Source organism: Mytilus trossulus, chromosome 7 (assembly GCF_036588685.1).
Source record: "Mytilus trossulus isolate FHL-02 chromosome 7, PNRI_Mtr1.1.1.hap1, whole genome shotgun sequence".
NCBI lineage: Eukaryota > Metazoa > Mollusca > Bivalvia > Mytilida > Mytilidae > Mytilus > Mytilus trossulus.
The window spans coordinates 56,866,504-56,883,389 of NC_086379.1; the positions used below are offsets into that span (position 1 = coordinate 56,866,504).

The following is a 16,886-nucleotide window of genomic DNA, read 5'->3' on the forward strand; positions in this document are numbered from 1 at the left end:
TACCCACTTAAATATTTTTCTGGGATCCGGGCCTGTCTGGCCACCACAGAGGTTCAAAGTTGCCCATTTCTATTTTTCATATCAACCACACATTCGGTACTCTTCGGTATATCCAAACGGCAAAGTTCCGAACCGGACCTAGCTCATTTTGAAGGTATGGACCCACGCTATTCCCCACTTAAATATTTTTCTGGGATCCGGGCCCGTCTGGCCACCACAGAGGTTCAAAGTTGCCCATTTACGTATTTTTCATATCAACCACACATTCGGTACTCTTCGGTATATCCCTACGGCAAAGTTCCAAACCGGACCTAGCTCATTTTGAAGGTATGGACCCAAGCTATTCCCCACTTAAATATTTTTCTGGGATTCGGGCCCTTCTGGCCACCACAGAGGTTCAAAGTTGCCCATTTACGTATTTTTCATATCAACCACACATTCGGTACTCTTCGCTATATCCCTACGGCAAAGTTCCGAACCGGACCTGGTTCATTTTGAAGGTATGGACCCAAGCTATTCCCCACTTAAATATTTTTCTGGGATCCGGGCCCGTCTGGCCACCACAGAGGTTCAAAGTTGCCCATTTCTATTTTTCATATCAACCACACATTCGGTACTCTTCGGTATATCCCTACGGCAAAGTTCCGAACCGGACCTAGCTCATTTTGAAGGTATTGACCCACGCTTTTCCCCACTTAAATATTTTTCTGGGATCCGGGCCCGTCTGGCCACCACACAGGTTCAAAGTTGCCCATTTACGCATTTTTCATATCAACCACGCATTCGGTACTCTTCGGTATATCCACACGGCAAAGTTCCGAACCGGACCTAGGTCATTTTGAAGGTATTGACCCAAGCTATTCCCCACTTAAATATTTTTCTGGGATCCGGGCCCGTCTGGCCACCACAGAGGTTCAAAGTCGCCCATTTACGTATTTTTCATATCAACCACACATTCGGTACTCTTCGGTATATCCCTACGGCAAAGTTCCGAACCGGACCTAGCTCATTTTGAAGGTATTGACCCAAGCTATTCTCCACTTAAATATTTTTCTGGGATCCGGGCCCGTCTGGCCACCACAGAGGTTCAAAGTTGCCCATTTACGTATTTTTCATATCAACCACATATTCGGTACTCTTCGGTATATCCCTACGGCAAAGTTCCGAACCGGACCTAGCTCATTTTGAAGGTATGGACCCACGCTATTCCCCACTTAAATATTTTTCTGGGATCCGGGCCCGTCTGGCCACCACAGAGGTTCAAAGTTGCCCATTTACGTATTTTTCATATCAACCACACATTCGGTACTCCTCGGTATATCCCTACGGCAAAGTTCCGAACCGGACCTAGCTCATTTTGAAGGTATTGACCCAAGCTATTACCCACTTAAATGTTTTTCTGGGATCCGGGCCTGTCTGGCCACCACAGAGGTTCAAAGTTGCCCATTTCTATTTTTCATATCAACCACACATTCGGTACTCTTCGGTATATCCCTACGGCAAAGTTCCGAACCGGACCTAGCTCATTTTGAAGGTATGGACCCACGCTATTCCCCACTTAAATATTTTTCTGGGATCCAGGCCCGTCTGGCCACCACAGAGGTTCAAAGTTGCCCATTTACGTATTTTTCATATCAACCACACATTCGGTACTCTTCGGTATATCCCTACGGCAAAGTTCCGAACTGTACCTAGCTCATTTTGAAGGTATGGACCCAAGCTATTCCCCACTTAAATATTTTTCTGGGATCCGGGCCCGTCTGGCCACCACAGAGGTTCAAAGTTGCCCATTTACGTATTTTTCATATAAACCACACATTCGGTACTCTTCGGTATATCCCTACGGCAAAGTTCCAAACCGGACCTAGCTCATTTTGAAGGTATGGACCCAAGCTATTCCCCACTTAAATATTTTTCTGGGATCCGGGCCCTTCTGGCCACCACAGAGGTTCAAAGTTGCCCATTTACGTATTTTTCATATCAACCACACATTCGGTACTCTTCGGTATATCCCTACGGCAAAGTTCCGAACCGGACCTGGTTCATTTTGAAGGTATTGACCCAAGCTATTCCCCACTTAAATATTTTTCTGGGATCCGGGCCCGTCTGGCCACCACAGAGGTTCAAAGTTGCCCATTTCTATTTTTCATATCAACCACACATTCGGTACTCTTCGGTATATCCCTACGGCAAAGTTCCGAACCGGACCTAGCTCATTTTGAAGGTATTGACCCAAGCTATTCCCCACTTAAATATTTTTTCTGGGATCCGGGCCTGTCTGGCCACCACAGAGGTTCAAAGTTGCCCATTTCTATTTTTCATATCAACCACACATTCGGTACTCTTCGGTATATCCCTACGGCAAAGTTCCGAATCGGACCTAGCTCATTTTGAAGGTATGGACCCAAGCTATTACCCACTTAAGTATTTTTCTGGGATCCGGGCCCGTCTGGCCACCACAGAGGTTCAAAGTTGCCCATTTACGTATTTTTCATATCAACCACACATTCGGTACTCTTCGCTATATCCCTACGGCAAAGTTCCGAACCGGACCTAGCTCATTTTGAAGGTATGGACCCAAGCTATTCCCCACTTAAATATTTTTCTGGGATCCGGGCCCGTCTGGCCACCACAGAGGTTCAAAGTTGCCCATTTCTATTTTTCATATCAACCACACATTCGGTACTCTTCGGTATATCCCTACGGCAAAGTTCCGAACCGGACCTAGCTCATTTTGAAGGTATTGACCCAAGCTATTCCCCACTTAAATATTTTTTCTGGGATCCGGGCCTGTCTGGCCACCACAGAGGTTCAAAGTTGCCCATTTCTATTTTTCATATCAACCACACATTCGGTACTCTTCGGTATATCCCTACGGCAAAGTTCCGAATCGGACCTAGCTCATTTTGAAGGTATTGACCCAAGCTATTACCCACTTAAGTATTTTTCTGGGATCCGGGCCCGTCTGGCCACCACAGAGGTTCAAAGTTGCCCATTTACGTATTTTTCATATCAACCACACATTCGGTACTCTTCGCTATATCCCTACGGCAAAGTTCCGAACCGGACCTAGCTCATTTTGAAGGTATGGACCCAAGCTATTCCCCACTTAAATATTTTTCTGGGATCCGGGCCCGTCTGGCCACCACAGAGGTTCAAAGTTGCCCATTTACGTATTTTTCATATCAACCACACATTCGGTACTCTTCGGTATATCCCTACGGCAAAGTTCCGAACCGGACCTAGCTCATTTTGAAGGTATGGACCCAAGCTATTACCCACTGAAATATTTTTCTGGGATCCGGGCCCGTCTGGCCACCACAGAGGTTCAAAGTTGCCCATTTACGTATTTTTCATATCAACCACACATTCGGTACTCTTCGGTATATCCCTACGGCAAAGTTCCGAACCGGACCTAGCTCATTTTGAAGGTATTGACCAAAGCTATTCCCCACTTAAATATTTTTCTGGGATCCGGGCCCGTCTGGCCACCACAGAGGTTCAAAGTTGCCCATTTACGTATTTTCAATACCTATAACCCAAGAACCTTTTAGTCACGATTATATCCACACCCATTTTTATATACAAAGAGTCTATAATATCGTTGCATTTTGGAATATGGAAACACCAGGAGTCTCACTTTCATCTGAGCGGTATCCCGTAGGTTTTCACTATATATTTATTCCTTTTTTGGCTTTCAATAGATATTTCTATTTATATTTCTGAATGTTTTTACAGTGGCCGGCTTTAGTTTTAGTTTTATATATTATATATTAAATTGAATCTTGGATGCATCTTTGATGTCGTTTTATTGATAAAAATCTATATTACATAAAGACAAATATGCAATTGATATAAGGGTTTATATTCGAGGACAACAAGAATTTACGACAGCTTGAAGGGGTCATAAAACTATTTGCGGCGTAATTTTTCACTCCTGTTAACTTATGAAAATCATACTTTTTAATTATTTTCAACTAAATTTTAATATTGAACCCGTCGGATATTGAACATCGAATATCGAATAACAAACCTGCAGCTAACTTCACATGCATATTTAAAAGGTAATGAAATGCTTTTAAAATCAGTTCAAGCTGACAAATTGTCGAATTCCGCTGTTAAGTTATATATATCTAAGATTTAGCAATTTTTGGAACGTTTCAGTCTTATGCAGTTTTTTGGTTTTTAGACATATCGTCAAAATTGGCTGCTGGAAAAAAGTGGCTGCTATCTTGATTGGCCGATAAAAGTGGCTGCCAGCTTGAGTCTGGTATAAAAATAGGCACTTTTTATTCATTAAAATTCGTCTTCTACTAATTTAAATCAATTTGCCGTTTTTGCACACTTCTGACCTGGATAAATTTATATTATGTCTACAATCTGACTAACACTAATAGAATAACAAACACTTGATCCCAATTAACGAAAGACCTTTCTTTTTTAAATAAAAAAAATAAAGTGTGAAAAATACAGCTCGTTTCTAAGTTTTTATGACACTGGCACTCGTCGATACATGTTCCTCAGTATCGATCTTGTCACACACAAGTCCGTAAGAAAGCAAGTAATCACTTAATTTTAACAAATGTAAATTAAGCAATCAAAATTATGTAACAATCAACTCTTAATTCTTATTTTATAAAGGTAATAGATTGAATCATGATATTCAAGTGAATCGGATTATATTTAAAAGGAAAAGAATCGACATTTAAGTAATTTTTTAATTCAATATGAGGATACTATAATATTTTGAAAACTTTCTTCTGCTATAAATGTGATATGAACACATGATAAATGAAATTAGATAAAGAAAACTAGAAAACTCACAACGAATTAAAATATACAAAAAACTCCTTAAATATATGTTTTTAACAAAAGCTTCATATATTTCTTGTAAGAAATCAAGCTTGTTGTATAACTAGTGTGGACACAAATCAGTGTGGATAGTGTATTCAATGTTTGGTCCAAATGTTCAAGACAGGATGAGACATTAACTGCACGAATTACCAAAGATTCTACTATAATATGTTCCACGACTTTGCTTTTGGGTAGCAGCATACAAAAGAAGGGGAAGAACACATTAGGTACATTTCTGCATGACGTAATTCTAATATGCGAGATGATTGAACCTGTATTTGTTTTTGTGTTACATATTTGTTGTTCGTTATTTTTTTTTTATATAAATAAAGCCGTTAGTTTTGTCGTTTGAATTTTTGTTTTACATTGTCATTTCGGGGCCTTTTTATAGCTGACTATATAATTGCGGTATGGGTTTTGCTAATTGTTGAAGGCCATACAGTGACGTATACTTGTTAATTTTTATGTCATATTGGTCTCTTGTGGAGAGTTGTCTCAATGGCAGTCATACCACATCTTCTTTTTTATATTATATGAAAGGACATTTTGTAATACTGTAAATTGGTTGCATGTATTATGTAAATATTTTTTAGCTTAGTGTGATTCCATTTTTTTTTTTACCGAACTAGTATATACGCTTTGAATGTTTTGGGACCAGCTGAAGCCCACCTTTGGGTGCGAAATTTCCTCGTTTTGTTGATGATCCATTGGTGTCTGTTTTATGGTTGATGTCAGGCAAATTAAACCGAATTAATTGTCAAACTGTTTAGCTCTTTTTGGAAAGTAGTTAACCTCACAACAATAAAGATAGGGGTGAAATCCGCTGCTTGGAGATGCGTTTCTGACATAGTTTTAAACATACTTTTTTTGATTCTTTTTGATAATTTTAGAAACTTTTCAGCCACCACCTCAGTCAAAAGTTGATTTTATATGAATTTTGCAATAATTGTTTTTGGCTATTGTAAAATTATATCGGTCTTCTCATATGCAGCTTTACACATCTTTGACTTTCACAATGCTGTGGATTGCGAGTTCTCCTTGACGACATCAAATACAGAAAAGATGCGTCGAACGAACCAAATTGATAAAATTAATTTCTTTTTTGAAGACTAATTAAATTGAGGATGGAAATGAGGAATGTGTCAAAGAGACAACAACCCAACCAAAGTGCAGATAACAGCCGAAGTCCACTAATGGGTGTAATAAATAACCTTTTCCTCATCTAAGTTATAACACATGAAGTCTTTTTATTGTACACATCCGCAATTTGTTTTTGGAAAGTCATTAATTATGTAGTTGCTAACCGACTCATCTATATTTTTCCGCTATCAATATTAGACGCCTGTCTTTTAAACAACTGTTCGAAAGCTACTAATAATCAGAAACAATACACCAATCTTTAAATATTGATCTTTTATTTTATTTTATTTTGATTAATGTCGAATAGTCAATTAAATATTTATACTTTTAAACCCGATGTTTTATTTTAGTATAATTTACCGCCAGATTCAGTCCTTGAGTTACCCACGTCGATAAATTGTTTTGTCTTTGTTGTGTGATGTTGCTAACTAGCAACATGCTTTTTTATTTTTAATGTTTTGTCAACTATAGATTGCAAACATTTAAATGATGGTTTCGCATTCCAGAAGTAATTAATAATGAAGAGTGATCAACAGTATATTTATTTGAATATCTCGTTAAACAGATAAAAAAAAAAAGAACCAACAAGACCAAATGGGAATGAACACAAGAACGTTAAGTGACCAAGGAATATTCTATAAATCAATATAAAATTAAACATAAAAATTAATAAAGATTTATCTAGAAGCATGGAACAACAGCTCCATCAATAAGTATTTTACATAAAGGTATTCATCCGTGTCCAAAAATATCCGATCCAAGAAAATGTAAAATGTACGTGTTGAAGTCATCGATTACCAGTAATCATTGCCAATAAACACGGTAGTGCTATTTAACTATGATTGTTGGATTATTGGCACCATACCTTTTGTTTATATATATAAAATGATTTTGCCTGGAACGGAACATTTATCAATTAGATTTGAATTATTTAGGATAGTTTAAACCAGGTCGTATTTGAATAATCAATGAATGAATTTAGGATTGATTCAACCAAATAAACATTTTCATTTCAGATGGGAAGTAAGATTTAATGTAGAATAATTCTAGAAGTTCAGTGCTGAGATTATTGTACAACTATTCAATATCATTATTTTGCAGGTAAGTGGTAACTTAAATGTGATGTTTTGCAATACTATATATAATGGTTAGAATATGTATAATACTGCTTAATTCTTTTTCATTTGTTCATTTTTTGGGGATGTTCTTATCTCATCATTAAAGCAAGGACTTATATACGTCCCTGATTAAAGTTAAAAGACAAGAGCACGCTTGATTTGAAATTTGTTCCCCACATCAATAAGCTAATTTGCCACATTTGTTTTAAACTACGTCTGAAATAAAATCTTATACCGAACATACTACATTACTTAGTGGTAAGACCACACATTGTTTGAACTTCATATTGGTGTTTCAAAAAGTACTCATCTAAAGAGGGGAGATACGAAAGTAGATAGCTACCATCACCGTCGAAAATTTGCGCTTAAGAACACAAGTTGAATTATCAATACATGTCGATCATCTCAAACTCCGCCACACTTTGTATGTATGTGCCTGTCCCAAGTCAGGAGCCTGTAATTCAGTGGTTGTCGTTTGTTTATGGGTTACATATTTGTTTTTCGTTATTTTAAAAAATAAACTAGGCTGTTAGTTTTCTCTTTTGAATTGTTTTAAATTTTCATTTCGTGGCCTTTTATAGCTGACTAAGCAGTATTGGCTTTGCTCATTAATGAAGACCGTACGTTAACCTATAATTGTTAATGTCTGTGTCATTTTGGTCTCTTGTGGAGCGTTGTCTCATTGGCAATCATACCACATAATCATTTTTATATCTAAGATGACTGATGACATATTTACAGTTTCATGTTTTGGTGATGTATTGTACTATGGATTTTGAAACGTGTCCTGAGAAAAAAATGTCGTTCTGGTATTTCTTTCTCTCTTATTTTAAAACAATGTCTAGATTTGTAAGATTGGTTTCTCTAATTTAAAAACCTTAACCAGATTTTTAAGATTGAATATACCAGAATTAAGTACAACTAATGTGCTATGTTCCTTTTGACATCTACTGCAAAGCAGAGCAGGGGCATATACATGTATTGAGTTCGTAATACTTCTTTCTCCCTTTCAGTTCTTGATGAATTGTATACAAATATGAATTATACAGAGATTTATATAACACATATCTTGATAAATTTTAAACAAAGGAAATCGGAATTTTTAATTGTGGTTATGCCCCTTGGAGATATTATCGTGTAAAAATTTAAAAAAAGACATATTTCTCTCACCCATTTAGTTTTTGACATATTTGGATGGGGAAAATATATGAACAATATCTCGATCGAATTCGAATAACAGTGTTGATTGACATTTTGTAGGAGTTATCTAATGCTTCTTTGAAATATTGTTTTACATAAAAAATCATATTAGCGGTACCACCATTGTAATAAGATATAATAGATACAAACAAAACCACAAAAAACTGTAAGTAAGCTGTTTTTCCGAAGTGCATCATTTGAAAAATGGCATTTGAAATGTGACTTATGTTGAATTGCCTTGTAAGTGCCCCCATCATTATAGTATGAAGATGGTCATTAAACAATCATATATTTTTTCTAAGAAGTTTGACTTAGAATTTTGTGCTGAGGTCTTCTTCTTAGCACAAGTTCTAAATGATCTCACAATCAATTTCTGTTACAGTCGAATTCATTGAGTGTGTAGTCAAAGGTAATATCTTTGGTTAGCTTACTTGAGATCAGAACCGTAAAGTCATTATTAGGTCAGGCAAACTAAACTCCTTTCGAATGAGCCTAGTCCAACATACAGATAGATTGGTTATCTGTCGGACTAGTCTACTCTTAAAGGAGAGAATTTTACCTAACCAAATAATGTCTTTACGGTTCAGCTTGCAATCGGCTGTAAAGGGCTAGACGATTGAAAATCAGGAAATGAACAATCAACGATTGCATTGCATAATCTTCTTCTCCTTGCACGAAACATGCTTGTATTTTTTTACCCCCAGTATTGCGTTGCTATGATGTGTGATAATTAATTATTAAAACAACCATTACCAATTAATGTAGAAAAATGTAAAAAAAAAAAAAAGAGAGGCTCGTTTCCGTATAAATCAGATAATGCAATTGTTACGTAATCTTAATCAAATATCAATTTCATCAACTATTTCATTGGTGCATTTTTCTGAAATAAGTGTTGAGATCTCTTATATCCGTCTTCTAAGCGTCCGTGTTACACAATAGAATGACGTAATCTCCCCAACAATTATGACATTTCTTGACAAAATTCCATGCTATGTACATAAGCAAATTGATTTAGATTTGTTAGTTGAAAGGAAAAAAGGGCACTCATATAATAGCACATCATCTGAAAACGCTGAACAAGTCCTGGAAACTGATTTTAAATAAGGCTTCCAAATTAACCACCATTAACTGGTTAGTTTATGAAATTTAAAGAAGACGTTTGTGTCGTTATTTCTCTATATTTGAAACTTCAAATCGTAAGTATCAATTTGGGATTAAATATAAAAAGGCGGGACAATAAATATTCTATTTTAAGATTATATATAGGAAGTTTCAAATTCGTTTATGTTTCAGTCGATCCTAACCCGTTGGCCTTTTTAACATTTATTTATTCGAGCGCCACTGATGATTTTTTTTCAAGGCGAAACGCACGTCTGGCGCAATTATAAAAATTCAATCAATCCTGGTAAATTTATGATGAGTTTATTTCATTCTCAACAACACTTCGAATATCGGGCTTCAAATTTTCTATGCTGAGAGAAGTACTTGACGGGAATACTTTTGTCAAAGTGGTTTAAGGGAGAACGCTGGATAGCTATCTCGATTTCTGGTGTAGTCGATTGGTGCAAATAGGTAACAATTTAACAGCTTATCTTCGACGATGTGTCATCCATCTTGATTGCAGAAGAACACTTATTAAGTGTTTTTATATCTATATTTTCGATCACTTTTCTGTTCAAGATAATGAAAAATTGAAATTAATACTTAAAATCCCCCTCCATGTACACTCGAGATTTGCATCGATATATCATTTGTTGTAACCTATTGATAGGCATTTTTCCTGCCTGGCTAACATCTATTTAAAAGTAATTGATTTCTCCATTTCAGCTAAAAGCTAAAAGTGATCAAACGAAACTCTTAATTCTTGAATTGTTTTATGGCATCTTGTGATCATATTCTGTCAAAAGAAAAGGGTTCTTAAACATGAAACAACTTCTAATATTCAAAGAATTGGCAATATTAACTTTGGAACGAATAAAACACATTTACTGCATCAGATTTACGTAATATAATTTTTTAAAGCAAACATTCACCTTTGATTTTGAGTCCCAAGAATAGCGATATTGAAATCCTTAGACGTGGCGGTCAGTGAGTGCAATCTTGAACACGACCCATCCTGTTTCCTACGTGTTACTAGAAGGAGAATCTTTCAAAGACGTGGAATTAATTTCTGTGATTAAGGGATGGGTTTTTTTTCAGGATAAGAACCAACTATCCACTTTACAATTTTTATATTATCCAAGGAGCGTATATCTCGCGTGCATAGCTCTCATTCGTTGTCCGTGTTTTCTACACTTTTTGTCTTTTTTATATCGATTTTTTCGAAGTTTACGTATTTGAATTTCAAATAATTTGACCTCGCGCTGGACAGTAACCTTTATTAACGATTGGTTATCCAATGTTAACATACTTTTCGGGCATATCATCTCTATAAACTTTGTATTAGGTATTGAATTTCAAATAGTGTGCCCCTAACTCTCACCATCTTCGCTAGCCAAGGGTTACGATCCACTCCCGCTCTCTTCACAAACACTTTCTACATCTACACGTGATCATTTTATAGGCTCTTTTTGATTGGATGCAGCGAGTTTCTACTGCAACCAATAAAAATCCTTAACTTGTGTCTCCGAGATGTTATCTCAATCCGCCAAGGGTGAAGAGAGTGGGTGTGGATCGTTACCCTTGGCTAGCGAAGATGAACTCTCATAGAGACACCAATTGTCAAAATGTGCTGCTGATAAAGTAAAATTGCAATCTGATTGAAATTCCGAACTACTGTAACTCGCTTATACTCGTGTTATGATGTCTTATAATAAGGGTAATAGACAAATCGGAAATCTTTTTTATTTTATTTACATTGAGTAAAATTGGTACTGGTAATGGATATGTACCTCTGCTAATCAAGTGTTAGTTCCCGATGGTGTCTTCAGCCCAATAGCTGATTAACTCTTCATTGGTTCGGGTTGGGCTATACATATTATGCTAATATTATAATCATACATCTTAGAATACAAAATCATTTAATATTTCTTTAGATTATTATGCAATTTTGAAGTCGACCCTATTATCAAATCATAACTATGCTATCCATCTTCAAAAATGAATAGAAATATCTATTTTTATTCAAGGTAGTACCTTTTATTTTTGCTGAACAATCTTTTGACGTCATTCGATTGATAAAGTTTACCCTATTTAGAAGTTATAAAATCTTAAAACTATAATCAGTAAAGAACAATGCATTGTGTGTATCGATAACGGACATACCAACTGATTTCTTCTTTATTTATTTTGTTCAACATAAGTGAGGACATTCATATTCAACAAAGGTAAACAGCATTTTAAACGTTGATTTTTGTTAAGTTGCAATTAATGTTTTAATCTTTTAAGAAGATTAATGAAACAGAATTTTCTTTTCTTTTGTAAAGTAACTAGATTATTTTTCTATTTTAGTGAACCACTTATGATATTTTTAATGTTTAACTCATTTTTAAAAATCAACATTTTGAAGACAACCTTTTGTGATTAAAACTTCTATAAAATCATTGATATTAAAAAAGGACAAACATAATTGAATAAAAACAAAAGAATTTATTAAGATGTTTATCTACCCAAATTATGAATATATGTCCTGAAACAAGAAAACATACGATCCAAAACAATTGGATATATATAACGGATGCATGTCATCGATAAAAGAATTAAACAGAAAACAAAATAGATTTAAGAGATACCAAAGGGACATTCAAACTCATTATTCGAAAACAAACTGACAATGTCATGGCAAAAAAAAAAAAACTCTAACAAACAACAATAAACACTACACAACATAGAAAACTTAAGACTGAACAATAAAAACTAGAGGTTATCCTTCTGATATTTCGGACCTGCTGGCACATGTGGCACCACAAACCAAGTGATGCGTTTCATCTGGTAGGCGACACTTGATGAAAAGGTAACGTGATCATGGTTACTAAAATTGTAACATTGTCACTATGTTTTTTTTTAACCAAACTCAATATTTCTATTTTATTACATTTGTATTTGCCAAACGAGTTTCAAACTAGTAAAAGATGAATGTTTTAATGCTCTTCAACTTTGTACTTGTTTGGCTTTATAAATATTTTGATTTAAGCGTCACTGATTAGTCTTATGTAGACGAAACGCGCGTCTGGCGTACAAAATTATAATCCTGGAACATTTGATAACTAATTATACTCTACCCTTTGATATTTTTTCAAGATATATCTACACTTACATATTTACACCCAAAGTTGAATGAACTGATTGAAATATAATTCTAGTCGACCGTATTTGATAGAAATCAAATCTGAAATCTATAGTGTTCCTTTTTTTATAATACGAAGAATAGATTCTGAGATCAATTCGAATAATAAAATAACAAGGTAAAGTCATAAAGCATGCTACAACAACACATTCCAAACTTTCTAGGAACACTATACTAGTTAACATTGGATAAAGGTAATGTTTGTTACAGTTTTTACCAATGGTTTATATTGATTGAAAGTTGAAATGCCTTTTGATCTCGGCTTTACCGCAAAAACAAACAAAGTACCATTTATAGTTGAAACAAATTTAAATGTTTTTAGAAATATTATGAATAATAAATAACTTTCAGGGTGTTCTATCTTTTCTATAGAAACTAATATCCTATATGATATTTCAGTGAGCAATTATAAATCTATTTGACGTAACTTAAAATCTTTGCAGAAAGTAAATATTCAATGATGATTTATTTGTATGAACATGGTAAATGTAATTAATACAGTTTTGTCTCTAAGGTGACAAGGAAAATATTTAAATGAAGAATTATTAACCAATTAGCCTGTTTGCTACCGGTCTCACGAGAATCCTATTTGAATTAGCTAGTTTTTATCTACAAGAATCATTACTCCATTCTCATTCTATGCTTTATCAGAAAATTTAATGGCTTTTTTCCCATTGAAGTATCTCCAACAAAATTAGACACAATCAGACACTATGCTTTATTGATATGATAATTAATGACATCGCCTGTTTGGGTTTTGTCTGAATTTCAATTCATGTATCATGTTTGCATAGCCTTTTTACTATGAAGATTTTTGTTGCTCTCTGTGTTTATTTTCTTAGATATTTCTGATTCACATTTTAAAGTTAGTTTTAAATTATTTGATGGTTATCTAAAAGATTATGTTTAAAGTCATATGTCTGCAACCTACCCATGATTGAGGGACGGTATGAGGTGGTGGCATTTCGAATTCCGGAAAAATAAGACATTCTGTACCGAATATCGAAAAATTATTAATTATCATTAATTATCGTGTCTCGATAGGTGTTAATTCCATATTCGCGCTAAAAGTAAAGTCCCAGTCCCGTATTCTGGAAAAGACAAATTCCGACGTCCCGTAAGCGGCCATTCCACTTTTCTTTGTTGTCTTTGTTTGATTATGTCGCACATAAAGGTTCCTCTCCATGTAAATAAAAGATACCGTTCTTTACTATTTTGATATAGCGGTCACTGGTGCATTATAAGCATATAGCGTGTCGAAATGTCCTATTTTAAGATTTATTTGTGCATTTCTTTCTCCTGAATGTTCTTGCATTTATTTGTTCTGTAGTTCTGCCATGTAATGTTGATATTTAACATTGTCATAAAAGCGCGAGGTTTGGCTCACCGCAAAACCAGGTTCAACCAACCATTTTTTTCTTCTTAAACTATCCTGTACAAGTCAGGAAAATGGTCATTGTTTTATTATTGTTCGCTTCTGTGTGTGTTGTGTTTATGTTGTGTCGTAGTTCTTTCTTATATTTGATGTGTTTCCCTCAGTTTCAATTTGTAACCTGGATTTGTTTTTTTCTCAATCGATTTATGAATTTCGAAAAGTGGTATACTGCTGTTGCCTTTATTTAGGCAAGGGAGTTCACAACCAGATTGATAAAATATGATCTCGATGATTTTAATGATATGGGGAAACTTCAACAAAGTTAGAAGTTTCCTTGCTCAATCTTCAATTTCGTATGCTGTGTCTTGTGGATTGTTTACTATATCTGTAATTAAACCCATCACAGAAATGGCAAATACAAGGCTTCGAATTGTGTACGCTAGACGCGCAACTCGTCTACAAAAGACTCCTTAGTGACGATTAAATAATAATAAAGTTAGAAGTATGTTAAGTACGAAGGTGAAGAACAGTCAGGAAACAAAATTCGCATTTTCTTTGCCACATACAGCAAATGTTGTCTATTGCCGGGGCAGATTGTGTTACTCAACTTCTAACAGCAGGATTATAAGGAAGATTTACTATGATAAGCTCAGGTTCAAATTATCGTTTTTTTATCATTAAATGTCATGTACCAAGCCAGGAATATGTCAGTTATAATGTACAGTCCGTTTCTATGTATATTGGTGTTTATATATTTTGCCTTTTTAGTAGTTCAGTGTGTCCGTTGTTCCGATGTTTTCCTCTTATAGTTGATGTGTTTCCCTCTGTTTAAGTTTGTTACCCGGATTTTGTTTTTGCCTAATAGAACTATGACTATGGAACAGCGGTATACAAAATGTTGCCGTTAGTAAAAGAAACGCCAGAAGTTCAGTGATTGCCATCATAAAATTGTTCGGTACAGTTCTGCAAAGAAGTAGAGATATATTGACTTTGTCATTGGTGCAACATAGCACCATAACCACTCTGCCATTATTTCCATGTTCATTGATGTTCTTAGACCTGATTCTTGTACCTGATACTATTTTGAATCCTCGGGACGTTTGATACATACATTGTATGTGATGCTACCCGTGTGAATACAACTGTTCTACTCTATTTCAATAATATTACTCCCGTATTAGTCTATCTGTATCTTAATTTGTGACATTTGAAATACCTTAAGTATATTAACCTTTTACACATATTGATGAACTCTAATTACTACCCATTGTTATTCTTTACTCTCTATCGTGACAGTCATTGAATTAAGATAACATTCTGAACTATTGTTACATTTGGTTTATGTCCTATATAGAGTTCAACGCCAATATTTTTGCATTTATTCTATATATTCATTAGTTTCAGACAACGGTATACTCGTAACCAATGGCTCATAACATAATTTTTCAAACAATTTACCAATAACTCAATACTGAATGCAATTTAATTTTTCTAGTATCATTCAATTTAAAATTAAGATAACCACAAATCAACATCTTTTGTAATAGGGCGGAGACTAAGAACCAATAAATAAGTTTATCTAAAGTCATGGTTATTTGAATGCCCAATCTTGTCAGTAATTGTTACTTTTTCTTTGGCGCCTCACTGAATCTAATGTTGATTTCAGATCTCCAGTTGTTTCTTTAGAACTCATAACTGTTTATTCGTCTCTTGTGTATCTTTATGATGTAGCATTTCGAACAACAACAAAAAAGATGTTGAAGATGCCACTTTACGAAAACAAGTTTATTCACCTATAAATTGATTTTACCTCTAAATAAAAGGAGCTATATAAAACGTGTTTTATATTGTCATTTGATAGAAACTTTATGGGTGATAAATCGATTCTATCGAAGTTTTCAATCGTATTGTGTTCCAATTTTATTAATCTTTATGTTATAATGAAGCTGTACAAGGCTGATGGAGAAGATAGCATGGTCACTTCTTTCGTACTAAATTATAATCCTGGTACCTTTTATAACTATTTACACCACTGGATCGATGCCACTGCTGGTGGACGTTTCGTCCCCGAGGGTATCACCAGCCCAGTAGTCAACATTTCGGTGTTGACATGAATATCAATAATGTGGTAATTTTTATAAATTTCCTGTTTACAAAACTTTGAATTTTACGAGAAAAAAAACTAAGGATTTTCTTATCCAAGGCATAGATAACCTTAGCCGTATTTGGCACACATTTTTGGACTTTTGGATCCTCAATGCTCAACTTTGTACTTGTTTGGCTTTATAAATATTTTGATATGAACGTCACTGATGAGTCTTATGTAGGCGAAACGCGCGTCTGGCGTACTAAATTATAATCCTGGTACCTTTGATAAATATTTACACCACTGGGTCGATGCCACTGCTGGTGGACGTTTCGTCCCCGAGGGTAACACCAGCCCAGTAGTCAATATTTCGGTGATGACATGAATATCAATAATGTGTTGGTTTTTTTTTAATAAATTTCCTGTTTACAAAACTTTGAATTTTACGAAAAACTAAGGATGTTCTTATCACAGGCGTAGATAACCTTAGCCGTATTTGGCACACATTTTTGGACTTTTGGATCCTCAATGCTCAACTATGTACTTGTTTGGCTTTATAAATATTTTGATATGAACGTCACTGATGAGTCTTATGTAGGCGAAACGCGCGTCTGGCGTACTAAATTATAATCCTGGTACCTTTGATAAATATTTACACCACTGGGTCGATGCCACTGCTGGTGGACGTTTCGTCCCCGAGGGTAACACCAGCCCAGTAGTCAATATTTCGGTGATGACATGAATATCAATAATGTGTTGGGTTTTTTTGGAGAAAAAGATGACAAAATCAAACGCTATCAATTAAATGAATTTTTAAAAATAAGTGCC

The 16,886-nt window shown here is 35.0% G+C and overlaps 1 protein-coding gene across 4 annotated transcripts in view; it reads left to right on the forward strand.

The window, feature by feature from the left end:
* LOC134725380 (sodium/calcium exchanger 3-like) overlaps positions 1-16,886 on the forward strand; it is a 136,955-nt gene that overhangs the window by 73,671 nt on the left and 46,398 nt on the right. For all 4 annotated transcript variants that reach the window (XM_063589152.1, XM_063589154.1, XM_063589156.1 and 1 more), the window contains exon 2: positions 7,011-7,095. The gene's annotated coding sequence lies outside the window, so the exon portion shown is untranslated. The remainder of the gene's footprint in view (positions 1-7,010; positions 7,096-16,886) is intronic.